General features: G+C 36.4%; 1 long non-coding RNA gene across 1 annotated transcript; it reads left to right on the top strand.

Moving 5' to 3' along the window:
• The first annotated feature begins 161 nt into the window (after positions 1-161).
• Positions 162-13,847, top strand: LOC127118169 (uncharacterized). Its single transcript, XR_007802112.1, has 2 exons — positions 162-1,457; positions 13,782-13,847. It is a non-coding gene; the product is annotated as an uncharacterized LOC127118169 (long non-coding RNA).
• The last annotated feature ends 12,771 nt before the right edge of the window (positions 13,848-26,618 follow it).

Genomic DNA, 26,618 nt, shown 5'->3' with positions numbered 1-26,618 from the left:
TCTCTTTCCATTTCCGATCATCAGAATGGACTTCCCTTTTGACTTCAGATTCTGCTTAGTAGTTCTTAACATGGCTAGCAGTTCAGGAAGAGATTTGTCCATATAATTCATATTGAAATTAAGTACAAATTTACTAAATCTATCTGGTAATGATTGCGAGATCAAATCAGTCGCAAGTTCCTTTCCGAGGGGAAAACCCAACCTCTCAAGGTTCTCCACATACCCAAACATCTTGAGCACATGGGGACCTACAGGGGCTCTCTCAGCTAACTTGCCCTGAAAAAGGGCTTTTGAAACTTCAAACCTTTCATGCCTTGCCGACTCTTGATAGCGCATCTTCAGGTGTTCGATCATATCGAACGCTGCCATGTTCTCATGTTGCTTTTGCCGAATCTTGGTACTCACACTTCCCACTCTGTCTTTTTTCTCTCACCTCACGTTTCCCTCACTCTACACGCCACCTACCTACACTCTAAAACGTCTCTCTCAACCCACTGTGCAAGGAAAAGAGGAGAGAAAAAACTTTTCTGACTCTCCCACTCACTAAAGTTTTTCTGCATAAAAATGGAATGGACAACATCAAAAATTGGATTCACCTCCTTTAATTTCTCAGCCACGCCTCAAACTTTTCATTCTTCTTCCTTTACTCTCTCCTTCAATCCTCCGAACATCACCTAGCCAACATCCAAACCACAAATGCGCTTCCTCGACTCACCTTTAAAACTTCTTCGACACAGTCCACCATTCCGGCGGTGAAAACACACCGGATCTGCAACTTCCATCCGCCGACCACTACACAACACATCACCTCTTCCGATTTTCTTCAACTTCGCTCTCCTTCCAACCGCGCCTCCGCCGCCGCCGTCAACAAACCCTTCACCTTTCACCACTGCGAAAGTCGCCGCGTCTGCCGCTCCTCCGACGATTCGACATTTCCGGACACCCTTCCGAACACTCGCTCACCTCACAACCAAACACACAACAACGAAATCGTAACAACCATCATCGCGACGCCACCACACTACGACAACGCCTTCCGTTCTCCGTCGCTTCAATCACCGGCAAACTCACCTCGATTCGCATATAAGCTATCACCAACAACGAAACTCCATCATTGAAACGGCCATTAAACTTCAAGCCGAGATTTCGAAGCTTCACCGCACAGGATCTTGGTGTCTATTTGGTGTTTTCGTTAAATCTTGTTCTTTTTCATCTTGTGTTGTTGATTTTTCAGGATTCGACCCTCGATTCTATGATTCAGACAAAGTAGTTTCGGCATGTCATTATGGTGATGTTTAGTGTTGCTGCTCCAAATGAGTTTGAGTTGTTGTCTACGACACTAGTTGTTTTTTGGATCAGTGATGACATATCCATTGTTACGGTACAAATCAATTTAAATTTGTGGCATAACTTTGAATCTTTCATTTTCATAACAGTACTGGACATATTTGGGATAGGTTGTGTTTGGGGTAATTTTTCGGTTCCATCTTAGATATGTATTCATTTTTCTTTGAACTCTGCATTGCTTATGTTAGTTATCCTTCTGTAGCAGGACGTACCAGTAATTTTTTTCTTTTCTTGAAGTGCCTTTACTTGGTTTTTTTTCGGTTGCAATTACTACTCATTTTCAATTCAAATTATTCAGTGATTGGTATTATGTTTGTATGTTGGAATTCTAGTAATCCTGTAAATAATCATAACTTGTTCTATTTTTCCTTTGCACTATATAATATCTATTTCGGTTTCAATTTGATTACTTTGTGTATCGGCTACATTATGCGTTTCGATCACGAATGCTTGTATGTCGAAGTTTTGTTTTGAATTATATGTTGGATTTTTAATGACATGGTAATGATCCTGTAATTATGATAATTACACGTTCTATTTTGCACTGTATTGTGAGCTTTGATTACATATGTGTTTCGATTTCGTATCCATTTCGGTTATAGTTTTTGTAAATCACTAATAATTCTCTTTGGTTGATTCTGTTAAACTCTATTTTTACAAGATGATTAAATGATTGTTGTTCCCACTTGTTTAACTGAGATGCTGAACTAAGTGTATAACTTACAGGATATTTTTATACTTGTAATGTTATCCATAATCTTGACAATGTTGAAATTTGGTGCTTTAGGAATTTAAGTTCTTTTCATTAAAAGCCAACACTTTTGTTTTGTTGCATATTTTAATGATAGGGCTGCTATAAAGTTTCATTAGCTATGACTTTTGGGCGGTTGTCGTCGTTTGCGGTAAAGGTTCATTGCATGGTGTAAACCGTGACAGTTTAGATTTCCCTTTAAAATAGTAGCATGAAATGTGCATTGCAAATAATTAATCTTTTAGTTATAAATATCATGTAAATATTACACTGAGTAGTTTTGGTGTAAGCTCATTGCATTTTATTTATTTATTTATTACTTACTTGCATTAGTTAATTGATTAATTAAATTATTAGTTAATTAGATTAATATATTATTGTTAAAATATATTTATTTATTTTGATTACTCTGATTTTATAGTACTTAGTAGATCAATGTCTACCCTTGTCCATGCATGCAAGTAATCGTTTTTATTTTCACCATCAACTTTTTTTAAACAACTTTAAACCAAATCAAATTATTTTTCACTAATGTGACGAATACCAATTCAACTCTCGATCCAATGTCGGTTATGTTATTTAAAATTAATTAAAAAGTATCTAATCACAATTAAATACCATTTCATAATTTGGAAATAAAAAAGGGATGGTTTTGAGTTTTCAACTCCTCTCCTCGATTATTCGAATACGAGTTCTCTTACTCGGTTAGTCGAGTAATCGTCATTTCTAAACCCACTTAAGCATGATTAAATCAAAATATTCTTACAATAAATAAAAATGTGAAAAGGGGGATGGTTTTGAGTTTTCAACTCCTCTCCTCGATTATTTGAATACGAGTTCTCTTACTTGGTTAGTCAAATAATTGTCATTTTTCTCCGCTTAAACATAAACACAATCAAAACGGATTATTTTCATAATAAGAAATGAAATGTGTGATGACTTTGAGTCTTCAATTTCTCTCCTCAATTGTTTGAATACGAGTTCTCTTACTCGGACAGTCAAATAATTGTCAATTCTTTACAAACTTCTAAACCCAAATTAAAACGATTTATTTTCATAATCAGAAATGAAAAAGGAGACGACTTTGAGTTTTCAACTTCCCTCCTCGACTGTTTGAATACGAGTTCTCTTACTCGGTTAGTCAAATAATTGTCATTTCTCTTAACAAATTTCTAAACCCCGATTAAATCAAATTATTTTCATAATAAGAAATGAAAAGGGAGATGACTTTGAGTTTTCAACTTTTCTCCTCAATTGTTTGAATACGAGTTCTCTTACTCGGTCAGTCGAACAATTGTCATTTTTTCGCAAATTAATAAATCAATCAAAACTATACGAAAATGAGATGGTCTTGAGTCTTTGATTCCTCTCCTCAAATGCTTGGATATGAGTCGTCTTACTCAGCCATTCAAGTACTTGTCGTTTATTCTAAAAACGCTAATCATACAGAAACCTATTTTCATAATCACTCAGATGAAACAGAAACTGGTCTAGAGTCTTCTATTCCCTTTTTCGAGTATTAGGATACGAGTTGTCTTACTCGACAATCAGAGTATTTGTCATCCATTCAAAAACACATTAACTATTATCAAATCATTTTCATAATTAAGGATGAAAAATAAAGCGGTCTAGAGTCTTCTATTCCCTTTCCCGATTATTAGGATACGAGTTGTCTTACTCGATTATCCGAGTATTCGTCATCCGTTCAAAACACCTTAACTATTATCAAATCCTTTCTATAATTAAGGGTGAAAAAGAAAGTGGTCTAGAGTCTTCTATTCCCTTTCCCGGCTGGCAGGATACGAGTTGTCTTACTCGACTATCCTAGTAATCGTCATCCAACCAAAAACATCTCAACCAATCAAAATATCTAACATATTAATCCAACTTGTCACCCTCGTGTGATCAAAACTCTTTTCAGAAAGAACACTATTTAATCCTTTATAATGCGCATAACAAACCAATGCTTAAGCCTCCGCCGAGAGTAGACAAGCCAACGTTTAGCCTTTAGAACGTGACCTAAAATAGCTGTTCGGTAAAAGACACCAACCAACCGTAGTTCCCCGAACTACGAATGCTCTGATTTCCTTATTTAAGGATACGTAGGCAGGAGATTGCTGTATCTTCGTGAGCACACTAATAAAAAAACCTCCCCTTTCCCTTTTTGAGGTTCCCATCCATTTCAATTTCAAATATTTTATAACTCAAAGATAACAAACAAACATAAATTAACACTCAAAACGCAAATTAGAACTAAAAGGTTCCCGTTGAGTACAACGGACGTTAGGGGTGCTAATACCTTCCCCTTGCGTAATCAATTCCTGAACCCGAATATGGTTGCGACGACCATTATTCCATTTCCTATAGTTTTTATCGATATTTTCCTATCCCTTTGTTGGGATAAATAAAGTTCGGTGGCGACGCTGTTCGAACGTAAATTTTTCCGCGACCATCGCGAGGAATCGTATTTTTCGAGATGCGACAGATGGCGACTCTGCTGGGGAATAGCTCCAAGCACAAGAGAGTGAAGCCTAATTTAGTTCAGTTTCTGTATTGTGTGTTAATCGTGTTTGTTTGTCTGTTATTTTTCTATTCTGCTATTATTATTCTGTCATAATTATTATATTGTGATTTATTGACTATGTCTTATTTGGGGGCCTCTGGTTGGTGATACTTTGTGAGATAGGCTCTCCACTCGAGTCTGAGAAAAACCATAAGATTAAGTTGGTGGTTGCGTAGTGGGCACCCGCAAGGAGTCTCCCTTGTTGGGAAGAAACGAAGACCCCGCCTAGAGGAGATTCTCTTGAGATATTGTTGCCCGACGAGTCTTCGTCACGACGATAGTATTCTCAAGTTGGATCAATGACTATAGGGACCTTTTAACCCACTACATCTGGCGGTTATGTAGTATTAACCTACGAAGTTTCAGACTTGTTGGGTTAATACGAAAGCCCCAATCAGATGAGATCCCTTGGACGTATTGCTATCTTACAGTAATATTTCTAACCTCGATCTATGACTCTGAGAACCTTGTTAGAACCCTGGACTCGAGAGTCGTGTAGTAGAATCCCCATGGAGCCTTCCTTGTTGGGACAATACGAAGATCTCACCTAGATGAGATCTTCTTAAGGATATTATTGTCCAACGAGTCTTCATCACGGCAGTGACGGTCTCAAGAAATATCCGTGACTCTAGGAACCTACCAACTGTAGAGCCTACCCATGGGGTTCCATTAATCAGAGATACCTGTAGTTTACCCGTTATGTTGATCCATCTGAGAACACTTTGAACCTGTCATCCTAAACATGTCACTACCTTCATACATATATCATTGCATTTGCATTCATTATCATACATTTCATATCATTTTCCACACAAAAATAAATACAAAAAAACTCATCCATCCTTCGTTCATAACCCGCAGTTGAATTCCCGACACTCATATCAGACTTGAAGTAGCTCTTGAAAGATTATGGATTCATTGGAGCAAAGTCACATTGCATTAAGAGGAGATGTTGACTCGATGAAAAACCAGCTAGACCAACTTGTGGAAGCTATGATAGTTTTAGCAAATAAGGAAGACAACATTCAGCAGATTGCAGTTGTTAAGAATGTTATACTAGCTACAATAAATGGTCTTACCCAACCTCAGCTTGTGCAAACCCCAGTTGATAACTCTACTGTACAAGAACGTCATGTTGTTCAAGATTCCTCACGTCATGATGCTGTTGAGTATCACAGTTTTGCATTCTCCGTGCCAGATTCCCATGGAACAAGCCTAGTGGTTAATGTTGAACGACCACAAGATGATGAGATTGCTAAAAGATGCTGCGTGTTAGAGAAAAGACTCAAGGCCATAGAAGGACAAGATACAGTTGAACAGAGTGCCTTAGACATGTGTTTGGTACCTGGCCTGGTTATACCCCCAAAATTCAAAGTACCAGAATTTGAGAAGTACAAAAGGGATAGCTGTCCAAAGCACCATTTGGTGATGTTTTATCGAAAAATGACCTCTCATGCCCGTGATGATAAGCTAATGATTCACTGTTTTCATGATAGTTTGACTTGGGCATCATTGAGTTGGTACATGAAGTTAGAAAGGAGTTGTATTCAATCATGGCTGGACCTAGCTAACACCTTCTTGAAGCAATACAAATATAATTTGAACATAGCTCCCGACCGCATGCAGCTAAGAGCCTTATCTCAGGAAGACAATGAATCCTTCAAAGGGTATGCCCAAAGATGGAGAGAGTTAGCGGCTTGCGTTGAGCCACCACTCTTAGACAAAGAATTGATGGAATTATTCAGGGACACCCTGTAAAGTCCATACTTCGAAAGGATGATTAGCAGCGCAGCATCAGACTTCGCTCACTTAGTGACAATTGGAGAACGCGTCGAGAGTGCCCTAAAAAGTGGAAGAATCCAAGGTGCCTCGAGTAACCAAGCTAGTGAGACAGAATCCCTCAGCGATTCCCAAAAGGAAGAGGATGATTAAATAAATGCAGTCATGGCAGATGTGGGGTATTCTCATGATGCACCAACCAGACCTTATGGTTCTTCACCTTCTCAGCAATCACCATTTCGATCACCATGTTATCCTTATAGGCAACCGGCAAGGCCTAGAGCACCATTCAAGAAACCATGGACTGTTCCTCATACAAATCAAAGATCTCGTATCAGAATCAGCATCTGAACCAGCATAGGCCTCGAAACAATCTGGAAAGAAGGAACGCTACTCTCGATCCAATCCTTATGTCATACAGCCAACTTCTGCCATATCTGATTCAAAGCTCGCTGGTGGAGCCCAAGTCTCTCAGGCCATTGTCAGAACCATACCCACCTGAATATGATCCTGATGTGCAATGTGGATATCATGCCGGAATAATAGGGCATTCAACTGAAGACTGCAATTCTTTCAAGGCTAAAGTGCAATAATTGATCGACAAAAGGTACATATCATTTTCCGAAGGAAGCCTGTTGGTGCACGTTAACCTCTCGTCAGAATGAGTTCAAAGATTTCATAGAGTATCTTCTAATGCTAGTAGTTCAGACAGGAAGACATCCTCAACACTGGCAATCGTTGGACTAATTTGTTTCTATTTTTGCATTTGTAGTTTCTTTGTTGTTAAAAGTTGCTTGTGTTTAAACATTGTTGTTTTTAATGGTAATATTGATGAAGTAATGATGCATGTTTTGAATTAATTATCTCGCATTCGCTCATTTTTCTTCTCTTATATCAAAAACAAAAATACATCAGTGTTTCTCCCATTCACTTTTCTTTATCATAACCTTTGTTTTAGCAAAGATTTGAGGGAGGATGACGAAAACAAGTTACCCATAATTGCTGACTATATGCTTTCGGATAAAATTCTGCTGATGATGTACAGGCATTGTTTCAAATTCCCAAACATTGGAGAGATAAGGAGTTAATCCCTAGTCAACCACTTCGAGCCTGAAGTAGGAGTTTCTTTCGGATCTAAAAAAACCTTACATTAAACCTGGGGCAGGGTAGTGTTCAGTTAATCTGACTATGCATTCAAATCACAAGATGAAATATCCAGTATGTGGATCAACTACATGACATTCTTCGCACACATCCTAAAGTGTCGAAGGAACCTTGAAAAATCAAAATGTTATGACGATTGTTCTTCAATGACCAATGACTTGGCAGTCACATTCTAAAAAAGGGAATCAATAAAAAGCCCACTAAGTCGATACCCCAAAAGGAGACTTAGGCAAAAACCGGGGCAATCCCGATGGACTAAAGCTTCAAAAAGCGGTTCATGCAAAAGTTAGGGATCAAAACAAAAATCAAAGGAGGTCACGAAAACCCTAAACAAAATAAAAACAAGATTTAGTGACCACCATATCAAGAGTCAAAGGGTCACCAATATCCATGAAGAGCAAAATAAACTGTCTGTCATTTCAAGAGATCTTACACCTGCAAACTCTCTTAAAAGTTGAATGTGTATGGCGAATTAACTGAGCATAGGACTGGAGTTTATCAAGAAGAAGGGTGGGTACAGAAACAATTTTGAGCCTCATATCCTTTGTTTCGATAACCGTGAACCAAGCCACGTTACAACCCGTAAAAGACCTAATTTAGGGTTTATTCCGAAAGCATACTACATCAAGGTTGCGTAAACTAACTCCTAAAAATTTGCTAATCTTTTACTTTGGTACAATCTTCTTGTTGTATCCTTCGCATTGTTAAATCATCATTACGTTTGGATTAAAATGGTCCACTCATCACACATTATCACATCATTCAAATAATTTCTTTTCAAAACTTACATGAGTATCGCATTAAAATTATCATTTCTGAGCAAACAATTTTAACTACAAGTCAGTACTTGACGTCAGGGAAATTCCAACAATAAGGAACAATCAGAGGAACTTGGACATTCGTCGGTGCTAACCCGAATCAAGACTACGTCACAACCTATGAATCTGAGGCATGCCACCTAAACGTTAGTTGGTCATAGGAAGATTACTCCAAGAATTGGTCAGCTTGAAACAGTCCCCTAACATCTGTTAATAAATGTGCAAATCATTTCAAGAATCAGTTGATCCAGAGCAAATCATCTCAGGACTCTATTAACTAGGGGCAGATCACCTAGAGGTTCTGTGGGCCAGGGGCAGACCCCTTCAATGTTCAGTTAAGGTGAGTTAAATCGCTTCAACGCTCATACCGGGGCAAGCTACCTCAAGAACACAAAAAAGTCAACCGGTCCAAGAGTCGGTTAACCAAGGAAAAATCCTGTCATGGATCAAAATTATGGGGCAATCCATCTCCAAATTATGGTACAATTGCTTTCAAAATCCTTTCGAGGTAAACATTTTGCATATACCCATCACATTGGGGCAAGATGATCCACACAAGAGCGAGTCCTCTCCATGTTTTCAAGTTGGTCAATCAAAAAGCTTTTTCGCAAGACAGCAAATGCAGAGTTCAAGATGAGTGTCGGGGAATCATGCTACCACCCCATAAAATAACCATCTGGTAGACAGAAGCCTTTCTGCAAAGAACCTTCTCTTCCAATACCCACGCAGGGGCATTTTGAAAACCTGTAAATCATTGCATAAAGCATCCTCATGCATTAGTCATGTCGCTTTGCTCTAACATAAAACCATGCATATCATGAAATTCATCGGGTCTAACCCCATAACATGAACCTGTCATCAAAAAGCCTTGGAACACAAAATCTGACACCAAAGCCCAACATCACTTGGCCGTTTCAAAAACCAGTTCCCGTCTGGCTATTTATTTCAAAGCCCAGTTTCCGTCTGGCAACTTATTCCAAAGTCCAGTTCTCGTTTGGCAAACTATATCAAAAATCAGTTCTTGTACGACAAATCATTTGCCAAATACCAGTTCTCGTTTGGTAAATTATCTCTTAATACCAGTTCTCGTCTGGTAAATTATCTCTTAATACCAGTTCTCGTCTGGTAAATTATCTCTTAGTACTCGTTCTCGTATGGTAGTCAATTATTTTCACCAGTTCTCGTCTGGTAGCCTACTTTAAAAATCAGTTCATGTTTGACAAACAAAAACAAATTCAGTCTCGTCTGACATTTCAATTATTTTCACCAGTTCGCGTCTGGTAACATACCCTTCGAGTGTTGTCCTCAGCTGGCAGTTCAATCTCCTTCACCAGTTCTCATCTGGCAGTTCCCATTTAAAGTCCAACCTCATTGGCAATCAAGAATTAAACCCTACAAAAATATCCAATTACCCAGTTGCATTCCCACATGCATCACATGAATCATCCATACATGGTTTCCTACCAAACAGAAAATTCAAAAAAACACAGTCATATCAATCATCAGCATACTCATGCATAACACTCCCATAAAATGAGAATTTCAACAAAATAAAAATCATTCGCATTCCTACATAAACATCCTAAATATCCCCCAACAAATTGCATACTTGCATGCATCTCATGCATCATCCCATGCATGGTATTCCCACCTAAAGTGGAACATCATACGAGAATCAAACATAAAATATCAAGATCCAAGGTCATTCATGTATATCTTGGACATTTCTCATTTCCAAATAAAGTTATTTCCCTACATGTGCTCGTAGAATTATTTCTCAGCAAATCAATGTTCAACTTTATGATTAAAAATGATATTTCCAGCATTTTTCTTTACAATCATTGCTACCCAAGCAGAGGTTACCCTAAAAAGTCTCTTATGAGCTTTTCCCCTGGAGAGCATTTCTAGTAAATCTCCCTCGAAAGGAGTCTTTTCTTAAAATTCCCCCCAACAGACGAATATTTGAGATACTGCTTCATTTATCTGAAGAATCTCATTTCTCTGTTTGAGATACTGCTTCATCAATTTGAAGAATCTCATTTGATTTTTTAGAGATACTGCTCTAAGTATCTTCGGAGAGTCTTAGATTCAATTAAGGTATCACTCCCTTGTTCGGAATATCTTAATTCTATCATATAAGATGATGCTTCGACTCGATACAGAGAATCTCATTTTTACTGTTTGAGATACTGCTTCATCAATATGAAGAGTCTCATTTTAGATTTTTTAGAGATACTGCTCTAAGTATCCCCGAAGAGTCTTAGATTCAATTAAGGTATCATTCCCTTGTTCGGAATATCTTAATTCTATCATATAAGATGTTGCTTCGACTCGATATAGAGAATCTCATTTTTACTGTTTGAGATATTGCTTCATCAATATGAAGAGTCTCATTTCAGATTTTTCTAGAGATACTGCTCTAAGTATCCTCGGAGAGTCTTAGATTCAATTAAGGTATCACTCCCTTGTTCGGAATATCTTAATTCTATCATATAAGATGTTGCTTCGACTCGATACAGAGAATCTCATTTTTACTGTTTGAGATACTGCTTCATCAATATGAAGAGTCTCATTTCATATTTTTTAGAGATACTGCTCTAAGTACCCTCGGAGAGTCTTAGATTCAATTAAGGTATCATTCCCTTGTTCGGAATATCTTAATTCTATCATATAAGATGCTGCTTCGACTCGATACAGAGAATCTCATTTTTACTGCTTAAGATACTGCTTCATCAATATGAAGAGTCTCATTTCATATTTTTCTAGAGATACTGCTCTAAGTATCCTCGGAGAATCTTATATTCAATTAAGATATCTTTCCCTTGTTGGAATATCTTAATTCTATCAGATAAGATGCTGCTTCGACTCGATACAAAGAATCTCATTTTTACTGTTTGAGATACTGCTTCATCAATATGAAGAGTCTCATTTTAGATTTTTTAGAGATACTGCTCTAAGTATCCTCGGAGAGTCTTAGATTCAATTAAGATATCTTTCCCTTGTTTGAATATCTTAATTCTATCATATAAGATGCTGCTTCGACTCGATACAGAGAATCTCATTTTTACTGTTTGAGATACTGCTTCATCAATATGAAGAGTCTCATTTCATATTTCTTTAGAGATACTGCTATAATATCCTCAGAGAGTCTTAGATTCAATTAAGGTATCTTTCCCTTGCTGGAACATCTTAATTCTATCATATAAGATGCTGCTTCGACTCGATACAGAGAATCTCATTTTTACTGTTGAGATGCTGCTTCATCAATATGAAGAGTCTCATGCCATACTTTTTAGAGATACTGCTCTAAGTATCCTCGGAGGGTCTTAGATTCAATTAAGGTATTTTTCCCTTGCTGGAACATCTTAATTCTATCATATAAGATGCTGCTTCGACCCGATACAGAGAATCTCACTTTTACTGTTTGAGATGCTGCTTCATCAATATGAAGAGTCTCATTTCAGAATTTTTTTAGAGACACTGCTCTAATATCCTGGAAAGCCTTGAGGTTTAGATAGGAATGTCACTCCTTATGCCTCGACTGAGATGTCTGAGATACTGTTCTGATGACTCACAGAAAGTCTTGACTGTTCCATTTTACTGTGGGATAATGTCTTTTGCCATTTCTCACCACATTTTTTATATATACATTTTTCTTCCTTGCATTTCCTAAGACAAAATTTGGGTCTTCTTGTATTTAATTATCTCTCACCGCGAATGAACGAAGACTGTCGTCATTCTTACTTTCCGGTTTGAGGTAATTAAATAGGGGCAGCTGTCATACGCCAATTTTGTCCGGGCATATTTAAATTTTTGTAAAATCGATTTCATCTTTAATTTGCATCATATGCATAGCATGACATGCATTCTATCATGAATAATAACTAAAATATCAGTCAGAATAAATTTATTAAAAATACAGACAAATCGGTTGAATCATTTCTCTACAACGTGCACAAATCAGCAGCAGCTGTTTCGGTTGCGTTTGGACCCGCCTGAGCCTTTTAACCGGTGCAATTTTATTTCAAAATTTAACGAAACGCTGTATTTTTTCAATAAGTATATTTTATGCTGATCATTTTGGTGTGTCCGATTTAATTTTTCGAGCAAATTTATATCTGATTTATATTTATAATCGATCACTATTTTTGTTAGGTTTATTATTCAACTAAAATAATTAGAATTTATTTAAATCAAAATATTTATTAGAAATTTTTAATAGGAAATTTTAAATAATAGCAATTGTTTTCAAAAAATAGTAAAATGAAATTAGCATTGGATTCTTTTTTTTACTGGTACTCACACTTCCCACTCTATCTTTTCTCTCTCACCTCACGTTTCCCTCACTCTACACGCCACCTACCTACACTTTAAAACGTCTCTCTCAACCCACTCTCTGCGCAAGGAAAAGAGGAGAGAAAAAACTTTTCTGACTCTCCCACTCACTAAAGTTTTTCTGCATAAAAATGGAACGGACAACATCAAAAATTGGATTCACCTCCTTTAATTTCTCAGCCACGCCTCAAACTTTTCATTCTTCTTCCTTTACTCTCTCCTTCAATCCTCCGAACATCACCTAGCCAACATCCAAACCACAAACGCGCTTCCTCGACTCACCTTTAAAACTTCTTCGACACAGTCCACCATTCCGGCGGTGAAAACACACCGGATCTGCAACTTCCATCCGCCGACCACTACACAACACATCACCTCTTCCAATTTTTTTCAACTTCGCTCTCCTTCCAACCGCGTCTCCGCCGCCGCCGTCAACAAACCCTTCACCTTTCACCACTACGAAAGCCGCCGCGTCTACCGCTCCTCCGACGATTCGACATTTCCGGACACCCTTCCGAACACTCGCTCACCTCACAACCAAACACACAACAACGAAACCGTAACAACCATCATCGCGACGCCACCACACTATGACAACGCCTTCCGTTCTCCGTCGCTTCAATCACCGGCGAACTCACCTCGATTCGCATATAAGCTATCACCAACAACAAAACTCCATCATTGAAACGGCCATTAAACTTCAAGCCGAGATTTCAAAGCTTCACCGCACAGGATCTTGGTGTCTATTTGGTGTTTTCGTTAAATCTTGTTCTTTATCATCTTGTGTTGTTGATTTTTCAGGATTCGACCCTCGATTCTATGATTCAGACAAAGTAGTTTCGGCATGTCATTATGGTGATGTTTAGTGTTGCTGCTCCAAATGAGTTTGAGTTGTCGTCTACGACACTAGTTGTTTTTTGGATCAGTGATGACATATCCATTGTTACGGTACAAATCAACTTAAATTTGTGGCATAACTTTGAATCTTTCATTTTCATAACAGTACTGAACATATTTGGGATAGGTTGTGTTTGGGGTAATTTTTCGGTTCCATCTTAGATATGTATTCATTTTGCTTTGAACTCTGCAATGCTTATGTTAGTTATCCTTTTGCTTTGAACTCTGCAATGCTTATGTTAGTTATCCTTCTGTAGCAGGATGTACCAGTAATTTTTTTCTTTTCTTGAAGTGGCTTTACTTGGTTTTTTTCCGGTTGCAATTACTACTCATTTTCAATTCAAATTATTCAGTGATTGGTATTATGTTTGTATGTTGGAATTCTAGTAATCTTGTAAATAATCATAAGTTGTTCTATTTTTCCTTTGCACTATATAATATCTATTTCGGTTTCAATTTGATTACTTTGCGTATTGGCTACATTATGCGTTTCGATCACGAATGCTTGTATGTCGAAGTTTTGTTTTGAGTTATATGTTGGATTTTTAACGACATGGTAATGATCCTGTAATTATGATAATTTAACGTTCTATTTTGCACTGTATTGTGAGCTTTGATTACATATGTGTTTCGATTGCGTATCCATTTCGGTTATAGTTTTTGTAAATCACTAATAATTCTCTTTGGTTGATTCTGTTAAACTCTATTTTTACAAGATGATTAAATGATTGTTGTTCCCACTTGTTTAACTGAGATGCTGAACTAAGTGTATAGCTTATAGGAAATTTTTATACTTGTAATGTTATCCATAATCTTGACAATGTTGAAATTTGGTGCTTTAGGAATTTAAGTTCTTTTCATTAAAAGCCAACGCTTTTGTTTTGCTGCATATTTTAATGATAGGGCTGCTATAAAGTTTCATTAGCTATGACTTTTGGACGGTTGTCGTCGTTTGTGGTAAAGGTTCATTGCATGGTGTAAACCGTGACAGTTTAGATTTCCCTTTAAAATAGTAGCATGATATGCACATTGCAAATAATTAATCTTTTAGTTATAAATATCATGTAAATATTACATTGAGTAGTTTTGGTGTAAGCTCATTGCATTTTATTTATTTATTTATTACTTACTTGCATTAGTTAATTGATTAATTAAATTATTAGTTAATTAGATTAATAAATTATTGTTAAAATATATTTTTTTTATTACTCTGATTTTATAGTACTTAGTAGATCAATGTCTACCTATGTCCATGCATGCAAGTAATCGTTTTTATTTTCACCATCAACTTTTTTTAAACAACTTTAAACCAAATCAAATTATTTTTCACTAATGTGACGAATACCAATTCAACTCTCGATCCAATGTCGGTTATGTTATTTAAAATTAATTAAAAAGTATCTAATCACAATTAAATACCATTTCATAATTTGGAAATAAAAAAAGGGATGGTTTTGAGTTTTCAACTCCTCTCCTCGATTATTCGAATACGAGTTCTCTTACTCGGTTAGTCGAATAATCGTCATTTCTAAACCCACTTAAGCATGATTAAATCAAAACATTCTTACAATAAATAAAAATGTGAAAAGGGGGATGATTTTGAGTTTTCAACTCCTCTCCTCGATTATTTGAATACGAGTTCTCTTACTTGGTTAGTCAAATAATTGTCATTTTTATCCGCTTAAACATAAACACAATCAAAACGGATTATTTTCATAATAAGAAATGAAATGGGTGATGACTTTGAGTCTTCAATTTCTCTCCTCAATTGTTTGAATACGAGTTCTCTTACTCGGACAGTCAAATAATTGTCATTTCTTTACAAACTTCTAAACCCAAATTAAAACGATTTATTTTCACAATCAGAAATGAAAAAGGAGACGACTTTGAGTTTTCAACTTCCCTCCTCGACTGTTTGAATACGAGTTCTCTTACTCGGTTAGTCAAATAATTGTCATTTCTCTTAACAAATTTCTAAACCCCGATTAAATCAAATTATTTTCATAATAAGAAATGAAAAGGGAGATGACTTTGAGTTTTCAACTTTTCTCCTCAATTGTTTGAATACGAGTTCTCTTACTCGGTCAGTCGAACAATTGTCATTTTTTCGCAAATTAATAAATCAATCAAAACTATACGAAAATGAGATGGTCTTGAGCCTTCGATTCCTCTCCTCAAATGCTTGGATATGAGTCGTCTTACTCAGCCATTCAAGTACTTGTCGTTTATTCTAAAAACGCTAATCATACAGAAACCTATTTTCATAATCACTCAGATGAAACAGAAAGTGGTCTAGAGTTTTCTATTCCCTTTTCCGAGTATTAGGATACGAGTTGTCTTACTCGACAGTCAGAGTGTTCGTCATCCATTCAAAAACACATTAACTATTATCAAATCATTTTCATAATTAAGGATGAAAAATAAAGCAGTCTAGAGTCTTCTATTCCCTTTCCCGATTATTAGGATACGGGTTGTCTTACTCGATTATCCGAGTATTCGTCATCCGTTCAAAACACCTTAACTATTATCAAATCCTTTCTATAATTAAGGGTGAAAAAGAAAGTGGTCTAGAGTCTTCTATTCCCTTTCCCGACTGGCAGGATACGAGTTGTCTTACTCGACTATCTGAGTAATCGTCATCCAACCCAAAACATCTCAACCAATCAAAATATCTAACATATTAATCCAACTTGTCACCCTCGTGTGATCAAAACTCTTTTAAAAAAGAACACTATTTAATCCTTTCTAATGCGCATAACAAACCAATGCTTAAGCCTCCTCCGAGAGTAGACAAGCCAACCTTTAGCCTTTAGAACGCGACCTAAAATAGCTGTTCGGTAAAAGACACCAACCAACCGTAGTTCCCCGAACTACGAATGCTCTGATTTCCTTATTTAAGGATACGTAGGCAGGAGATTGCTGTATCTTCGCGAGCACACTAATAAAAATACCTCCCCTTTCCCTTTCTGAGGTTCCCATCCATTTCAATTTCAAATATTTTATAACTCAAAGATAACAAACAAACATAAATTAACACTCAAAACGCAAATTAGAACTAAAAGGTTCCCGTTGAGTACAACGGACGTGAGATGTGCTAATACCTTCCCCTTGCGTAATCAACTCCTGAACCCGAATATGGTTGCGACAACCATTATTCCATTTCCTAAAGGTTTTATCGATATTTTCCTATCCCATTGTTGGGATAAATAAAGTTCGGTGGCGACTCTGTTCGAACGTAAATTTTTCCGCGACCATCGCGAGGAATCGTATTTTTCGAGATGCGACACACCGTACCTTACGATGTTTTACAATTCACTTAAGTGCACAGTACCTTACGGTGTTCCTGATTTACTCTATCTCTTATCAATCCTTCCTTTTGTGTGTGACCATGTAGGTTTTCGTGACATTAGCAATTATATTAAATCACGTATTTAACATAATAAACAGTGAGCGGTATGTAGCAACATATCACTGCTACCCAAGACACAAAAATGTCGTGTGATCTGACAAATCCTTTTGTGATAATACTTATTGTTGGTGTAAGCCCTAGAGGCCAATACTTTTGGTACTTGTATCGAATTATTTACTAATTAATAAAAAGGCTTTTTCTTTATTATGGTTGATTAATAAAGTCCCTGGAATAGATAGTCCGTTTAATGTATTAAGTGTGACTTAATCATGAGAGCACATTAAACATAAGGACACTATTCCTAAAGTATCCTTAGTCGAGCTTTAGTGTGAAGTGGGATAACATTAAAGCATTGAGACTATTATGTTTGTAGACTGATGATCACATCTCATGGATCATGGATAAAGAGTTATCAAGTCTTAAACATAGGTATGAATATTAAGAGTAATATTTATACCGGATTGACCCGCTATGAGAATACTATATAGAAAGTTATGCAAAGTGTCATAAGTCATTCTCATGGTGATAATGGTGTATACCACTCTTCGACCTGAAACCACTATGGACCCTAGATGTAGAGTCGAGTGCTTTATTGCTGATCCAACGTTGTCCGTAACTGGATAACCATAAAGACAGTTGATGGGTACTCCACAAAGCATGTTGAGGGACATGAGTGTCTTAGATGGAATTTGCCCATCCTGCGTAACAGGATAAATGTCTATGGGCCCAATATTGAACTGGACAAGGATGACACGGTCTATACCTTGTGTTCAATATAGACATAAGGGCAAAGGGGTAATTATACACATAATCATTATCATAGGAGGTTTTGTCAGATCACATGACATTTTCGTGTCTTGGGTAGCAGTGATGTGTTGCTAGATACCGCTCATTGTTTATTATGTTAAATGCGTGATTTAATATAATTGCCAACGTCGCGAAAACCTACAGGGTCACACACAAAGGACAGATTGATGAGAGATAGAGTAATTAAGGAATACCGTAATGTATGGTGCCCTTAAGTAGAATACGAAATATGGTAAGGTACCAAATACTTAAGTGATTTTGGCATATTATGAGATATGGGCAAAATGCACTTAAGTGGGCTTTTTGGCTCGAAGCCCACACAAGTGGTTCTATAAATAGAACTCTTGTGCAGAAGCATTGTATGGGAATACAACACAACTAAAGAGTTGGAATTTCGTATCTCTCTTTCTCTCACTCAAAGCCTTCATTCATAACAGCTAGCACTGCGATTGAAGGAATCCGTTCGTGTGGACTGAGTAGAGACGTTGTCATCGTTCAACGTTCGTGATCGCCACAAGAGGTAACGATTCTATCACTGATCATGCCCATTCGTAAGGATCACTAAATGGAGAAATTTTTTAAATTCTGCTGCGCCTTGGATGGCAATTCTCCTTCACTTATGTGTATAATTACCCTTTTTCCCCTATGTTTATATTGAACACAAGGCATAGACCGTGTCATCCTTGTCCAGTTCAATATTGGGCCCGTAGATATTTATCCTGTTACGCAGGATGGGAAAATTCCACCTAGGTCACTCATGTCCCTCAACATGCTTCGTGGAGTACCCATCAACTGTATTTATGGTCATCCAGTTATGGATAATGTTTGATCATCAATAAAGCACTCAACTCTACATCTAGGGTCCATAGTGGTTTCAGGTCGAATGGGGGTATACACCACTATCACCATGAGAATAACCTATGACACTTTGCATAACATTCTATATAGTATTCTCATAGAGGGTCAATCCAGTATAAATATTACTCCTAATATTCATACCTATGTTTAAGACTTGATAACTCCTTATCCATGATCCATGAGATGTGATCATCAGTCTATATACATAATAGCCTTAATGCTTTAATGTTATCCCACTTCACAACAAAGCTCGACTACGAATACTTTAAGAATAGTGTCCTTATGTTTAATGGGATCTCATGATTAAGTCACACTTGATACATTAAATGGACTATCTATTCTAGGGACTTTATTAAACAAACATAATAAAGAAAAAGCCTTTTACTATTAATAAATAATTCGATATAAGTACCAAAAGTATTGGCCTCTAGGGCTTACAGTCAATTCGAGTTTGCATTTGCTACTTCGTGTTTCGTCACATGACTTTACTTTAATTGTTATACGGTTTATTATTTTCGATTTGATTGCGATGACCGCGCTTCGTGATAGCAACTTGTTGTTTAAGTCATGTTGGCATACAACATTTCAACTTCGTTACATTTTAATAGAATTTAATTTTTTCCTTAGCAACTTTGCATTGCACTTTCTCGTATTACGTGAAACTCAATTCATGTCCCCGTGTTATGTCGATTTGACATGTGCATGCTATGTATTTGTTTACTTTTTGATTCAATTCTAATGAACGTGTGCTTGATGTATTTACATTGTATGTGTATCGTTTATCTTGGTCTTTCTTTTGCGTTCTTATATGTGGTATTGTGATTCGAACGGTTTGTTGCGTTAAGTTACACCATCGTGTTAGAGTTCGCGACATCACACTAGAATTCGCACACTCACGATGCAACTCGCGACCTTGTGTTACAACTCACGCCTTTCATTTATTTTTCTACCATTTTCACCATTGATTCAAAACAATTTTCAAAACCAAATCAAGTCACTTCATAAGCCATTTTCAAATTACCGCAATCAAAATAGTTGATCAACATCAGGTTTCTTTTCCGCTTACTGAGGTATGTGATTCTATGGAATGAAGGTTTATACCTTCCTGCTCCTCAAATAATTGAATGGTTGGCGCATACCATATTGCTCGATTTCTCGTCTTCCGGGTAAACTACTTTAATCAAACTTGATTGAAAAAGGAATTAGGGATTTACACTTTCCTGTTCCTCAAATAATTGAATGGTTGGCGCACGCCATATTGCTTGAGTATTCATTTTCCTCTATTAAATTTTCACAAATAAACTTGAACGAAAAGGTAATGGGGGTTTTACACCTTCCTGCTCCTCGAATAAGCGAATGGTTGGCGCACGCTGTAACACCCTGAATCCCTCATACAATTAATAAGGAATTTAATTAAACAAAATGCAACCATTCAGGGTGTCACGCACAATCAAACATATCTTACTCTGTAACATGGGTTATAACATAGAACCTGTCATCACAAGCTCACCTTCACTTAGGGTATCATCGCACCAAAATCATTATTAAATTAAATAAACATAATGGTACATATTGAGTCTTCTAGACAAGACAATGTTGAGTCCCTCTGACGAGGCTATATTGAGTCCCTCAGGAGATTCTATGTTGAGTCCCTCATACAAGACTATATTGAGTCTTCCTGATGAGGCAATGTGGAGTAACTCTAACTAGACTATTTTGAGTTCCTCAAGCAAAACTATGTTGAGTCCCTCATGTGATACTGTATTGAGTCTTCATGACAAGATAATGTTGAGTCCCTTTGACAATACTATGTTGGGTTCGATTTTCCCATGTGTATTCATGAGGTGGGTCTAATTTTTGTTTTTTGAAAGTGTTATGTTCCTTGTGGGAATCCTAAACTTCCCTCTTTTAAGAACCTTTTGCTATATGTTATGCCCCACAATTCATATGTGTCATTTTGAGTGTCGAGGATCTTTCTGAGAGAGCCTAGCAACATGGTTACCCGTAGGACATAATGGATTTTCTTGTGAAAGTACAACAATAAGATTATCCCCTAGGGCAGAAAGGATCTTCCCGTGGAAGTCCGTTAATATGATTACCCTGTAGGGCGGCAAGGATCTTCCTGTGGAAGCCAACAATATGATCACCCTGTAGGGAATCAAGGATCTTCCTTTGGAAGTCCAACAATATGATCACCTCATAGGGTGACAAGGATCATCCTGTGGAAGTCCAACAATATTATTACCACGAAGGATGACAAGGATCTTAGTGGGGAAGTCTAATAATATAAATACCTCATAGGGTAGCAAGGATCTTCATGTGGAAGTTCAGCAATATGATTACCTCGTAGGGCGACAAGGATTTTCCTACTGAAGTCTAGCAATACGATCTAGTAAAGGAAATATAATAAATTTTTGCAAATACCATCATCCATTACAAGAGCTTTCTTACATGAATGGTTTGTCTTTTACCAATAAACTATAATAGTACCTTAGGTTAGTTTAATTTCATATACTTTGAATGAGTCATCCATCCAACTCACCAAGCTTAGAAGCCCCGTTAGGAAGCTTCTAATAGGCAAGATATAACCCCTCATAGTTAAGCTATAATTTTCCCTACTGAACGGATACCATGACCTGTCGTAGTACTAAATCGCATTTCAACATTTCTCTTCGTATTACCCTGGAGTTATATGTTTTATTCGCCATCTGTTTAGTGGTGAATTCTCAGATGTGGGTGATATCCCTTGTTTCACCCACTAGGTCGGTGTTGCATCTGAACCCCTCATCATTACCCTTATTAATTATGTGAGAATATCTCCATGTTGGTGTGTCGGTCTCAACTGATAGCATGGCGTTCTCCTTGTATATTAATGTGAAAGGAGCTTATCATGTAGAAGGCTCCTTACAACCGAATAACTCTAAGTTTTGTCTACCTTTGCCTCACAAAGGTTAGCTCTAGGGTGTTTGGGTAGCAGGTGTCGTACCCTTATTTTTCCCATAGCTCGATAAACTAATTCATTCGTAGGACATTTGCATTATCTGCATATCATGACATGCATTTCTTTAGGCCTAATTCTTTAAAAGTCAACCAGAATAAAATTTTGGTTTTGAAGACATATCGGTTGAAGCAATTTTCAATCGCGCGTAAAATTATCGAACGAAAAATTTCAAGATCGAGCCTGCAAATGCCTGATTTATTCATCTACATTTTATGTAAGTCAGTTTGGCGTGCTCATTTAATTTTTCGCATCCGCGTGCGTTCTCATTTTAATCAGCGTGAGCCTTTGCATCAGAGTATTTTTAACTACAAAATTTGATTTGCGACTGTCTATTTTAATAAACTTTATTTTTGTAGATTATTTTAGTGCATTTATTTTATTTTCCCATTCAATTTTTATCCATTTTATTTAATTTTTGTTCTTTTTTTACAAAAATAATCACGAAAAGTAAATAGAGATAAATAAAGAATCAGTTTGATTTTTATTTGTTTTATTAAAAATTATGTGAATTTTATTTTATTAATTTTGAAACTTATTTTGATCACCTAATAAATATCTAAAGGCATTGTTGGCATTTAATTAAATTTTGCAACCCTAAAAATGATATATAAGTTAACTATTTGGCATTGGCAAAAGCACATATGCAATTGTTCCACACTTTCCTCTAATCTTTGATTAAAAAATAAAAACTAAAAAATAAAAAAGATAAAAAAGAGAGAGGTAAAAACGAGACTTATTCCTCTCAAAAATTGCACTGGATCCTTATACTCCCTCTAATATTCATCACACACATGAATCTCTCTCTCTCATTTAAAAATAAAAAAGGAACAAAAATGGATAGGGAACACACGGAAAGAGGACCCCTCCCTCTTTATTTCAACGTCATGTCTCTCTATCAATTTTGTTACACCCTATCCTCTATTTTTCTCACTTCAACCAGCCATTTATTATCCTATTCCCTCTTATCTTAGACCATATATCTCTTTTTTCATTCGTAAATAAAAAAATGAAAATAACAAAAACTGAAGAAAAAATTTATTCTTCCTACCTGTGATTTGTCGGTTGCATTTTGATTCAACCATGATATGTGTATTTGATATAAGTGGCTTGTTGCATTTCCGATTTCAGTTACAATGTTTTTTATGTTGTAATAATTGTTTCGTGTTGTTGCTCTCTGTGTATAGTATTAATTTTGATTTATTTCAATTGCGATGAGCACGTTTTACATTATCAATTTGCTGGCCGATTGTCTTTTGTAAACGTGCGGCATTTCAATTATATTGTCATCACGTTTAACTCGGGTCCATATTGATAGTTTTGCATAACGTCAATTCGAGTTTGCATTCGCTACTTCGTGTTTCATCATATGACTTTACTTTAATTGTTATACGATTTATCGTGTTCGATTTGATTGCGATGGCCGCGCTTCGCGATAACAACTTGTTGTTTAATTCGTGTTGGCATACAACGTTTCAAGTTCGTTACATTTAAATAGAATTTAAATTCTGCATTGGCAGCTTTGCATTGCACTTTCTCGCATTATGTGAAACTTAATTCACGTCCTCGTGTTATGTTGATTTGCAATGTGCATGCTATGTGTTTTTTACTTTTCGATTCAATTCTGATGAATGTGTGCTTGTTGTAATTATATTGTATGTGCATCGTTTATCTTGGTCTTTCTTTTGTGTTCTTATATGCGGTATTGTGATTTGAACGGTTTGTGGCGTTAAGTTACGCTACCGCGTTAGAGTTCGTGACATCACGCTAGAACTTACACACTCACGATGCAACTCGCGACCTTGTATTACAACTCACGCCTTTCTCTTTTTTTTCATACCATTTTCACCAAGGATTCAAAACAATTTCATAAGCCATTTTAAAATTAATGCAATTAAAACACTTAGTCAACATCAAGTTTCTTTTTTGTTTATTGAGGTCTGTGACTCTAGAGAGTGAGGGTTTACACCTTCCTGCTCCTCGAATAATCGAATGGTTGGCGTATGTTATATTGCTCGGTTTTTCGTCTTCCGAGTAAAATACTTTAATCAAACTTGGTTGAAAAAGGAATTAGGGATTTACACTTTTCTGCTCCTCTAATAACTAAATTGTTGGTGCACGCTATATTGTTTGAGTAATCGACTTCCTCTAATAATTTTCACAAATAAACTTGCACGAAAAAAGGTAATTAGGGGGTTTTACACCTTCCTTCTCCTCGAATAAGCGAATGGTTGGCACATGTTGTAACACCCTAAACCCCGCATATAATTTAGTAAGGAATTTAATTAAACAAAATGCAACCATTCAGGGTGTCACGCATAATCATACATAGTTTGCTCCGTAACACGGGTTATAACATAACAATTTATAACTTGTGATCGTATGCTTACCTTCACTTAGGGTATCATCGTAGCGGAATCATTATTAAATTAAATTAACACAACATTACAACCCATGGAATTTAGTCTCATGAACTTCAACTTTCATAACGCAACGAAAAGGAGTTGTTTTGTTCAACTCATACTTGATCCCCACCATAGGCTTAAGGCTCTCCAAAACTGAACCAAAATCCATCACCATGATGCATGACTCTCATCAACATGCATTATCGAAAAAATAATCACAAGAAGATTCACCTTACATATCTCACCATTATGCACCACATCATTCATCATAAGCAACAATTAAATAATGTTACAATAGCAAAAGATAACAACAAATAGTAGCAACTCAACAATTGTAACTTCATATGCATTTGTTCATGTTACTTCACTAACACAACAACACATCATCATATAAACGTAACAATTCGCTAACGGATCATACAAGTTAGCATAAACATCTCTATGATAGGCAAATGACTACCTCTCAACTATCTCACCAAGCATTAAAATGATGCAGCTCTAAGCGTTAGCTTTCTAAGGCTTCAAACGACGCGTCATTTAAACCTACGGGTCAAAAGTTATGGCGTAAATCGTCAAATAATTACACATGTAATTTTCGTCAATTATTCAGGTCACCCCCTCACATCCAGCCTCTGAAAATATTATCATTTTATAATATTTCGCGTTATCTTTCCAACGGTTCGAACAGGGTCTCATTTGAACTTACAAAACAAAGGTTTACTGCCTTTTTAGTTTTACCTTAAAACAATTTCCCTAACATTATATGGTAATCGATTACCGATCCAGAAAGTCCCCAAAAAATAAATAAAAAAATAAAGCTGGTAATCAGTTACCACATAACCCATGAAGAAAATACTCAACTTTGGGCATCTAAATCCCTTCCAAAACCTCATCCAAACATGCCCTAACATATCCAAACAGCTTATTTCGAATTTCTAATATTATATATCAAATTCCTACTGTAATCTCATCATACTTTCATCAATTAGCATCTAATTTCATCAATTAAACACTACCAATAATGCATCAATTAAATCATATATTTCATAATCTTATCAATTCCATAAACCTTCAAAACTCTCAACAATGATGAATTTATGTTAACTCATCAAAATAGAATTTATGCACATATAATAGCAACAAAATTCACACCAAATTCATCATACAACAATAATTATAATAACAAATTCAGAATCAAGCATTAGAACACCCTATCCTATTAAAGGTCAAGGACTCCTCCTTCTACCCCTCATGTTTAAATTCCCATTAAAGAAACATTTTTCCCTCTTACCTTAATTTCTAGCAGCACTTTGGTAAAATTCAGGTTTTATTGATCCTTCTTCCTCAACTCCTAGCCTTCTCTCTATTCTCCCTTGCCTCTTACCATATTCTCTTCTTTTTTTTTTTAATTTTCTTCGTACTGATCCAAAAAGATCTTAAACTTAGGTTAAGCTCTTAACTTATATCATTAGGACAATCTTTCTAGAATTAAAATTCTGACCCAACTTTTATCCCTCTTACTCCTTCCTCCCTTCCACTTCTCATAATTTCCCTTTTTACCCAAAGTCTCTATTTTCTTATTATAACTAAATAAATCAAATGAATTACTATTATTTAAATATTAAAATACTAATATTTTAGATTTAATTTTGTTTTCTCATTACACTCCATAATGTTAATCGTACACTCTCCAATACTTATTTATTTAGTTAAACCATAATAACTAAACAAATTACGCACAATTATAATTAAACAAAACACCAAAAATCATCATAAATCACAAATAATTTTAAATAAAACAATTAATAAAATTGGAGTGTTACAACTCTCCCCCACTTAAAGAATTTTCATCCATGAAAATTACATGAGGAAAACAGAGTCAGATGCGACTCTCTCATCTTCTCCTCACACTCCCAAGTCGTGCTCCCACTAGCTGGTCCTCCCTAAACTACTTTTACCAAGCTAATCTTTTTACCCCGCAACTGCTTCACCTCTTGATCCTCTACCCGTATGGGTGATGCCTCCACAGTCAGGTTATAACTCCTCCTTACCCCGCAACTCCTCATATCCTTCCCAAGATCTGGTATGGACCAACAAAACGCGGCGTGAGCTTTCGAGACTTCAAAGCTTGACCAACATCTGTTACTGGTTACTCAAGTGATTCCCTCTTCTTATCATGGTAACTTTTTTGACGACTCTGCGACACTTTCATCTTCTCTTTGATCATCTTGATCTTCTCGGTCGTCTGCTGAACAATCTCAAGTCCGAGCGCAACACTCTTTCCTGAATCATACCAACACAAAGGAGTTATACACCTCCTACCATACAACGACTCATACGGTGTCATTCCGATACTAGAATGGGAATTTTTGTTGTAGGTAAACTCAATCAACAACAAGTAGTTATCCCAAGCACCCCACTATTTTAGCGCACAAGCCCTCAACAAATCTTTTAAAGACTGAATAATCCTTTCTGTTTGACAGTATG

This window comes from Lathyrus oleraceus, chromosome 2 (assembly GCF_024323335.1).
Source record: "Lathyrus oleraceus cultivar Zhongwan6 chromosome 2, CAAS_Psat_ZW6_1.0, whole genome shotgun sequence".
NCBI classification, from domain to species: Eukaryota; Viridiplantae; Streptophyta; class Magnoliopsida; order Fabales; family Fabaceae; genus Lathyrus; species Lathyrus oleraceus.
This window is presented reverse-complemented; position numbering and strand designations above follow the sequence as displayed.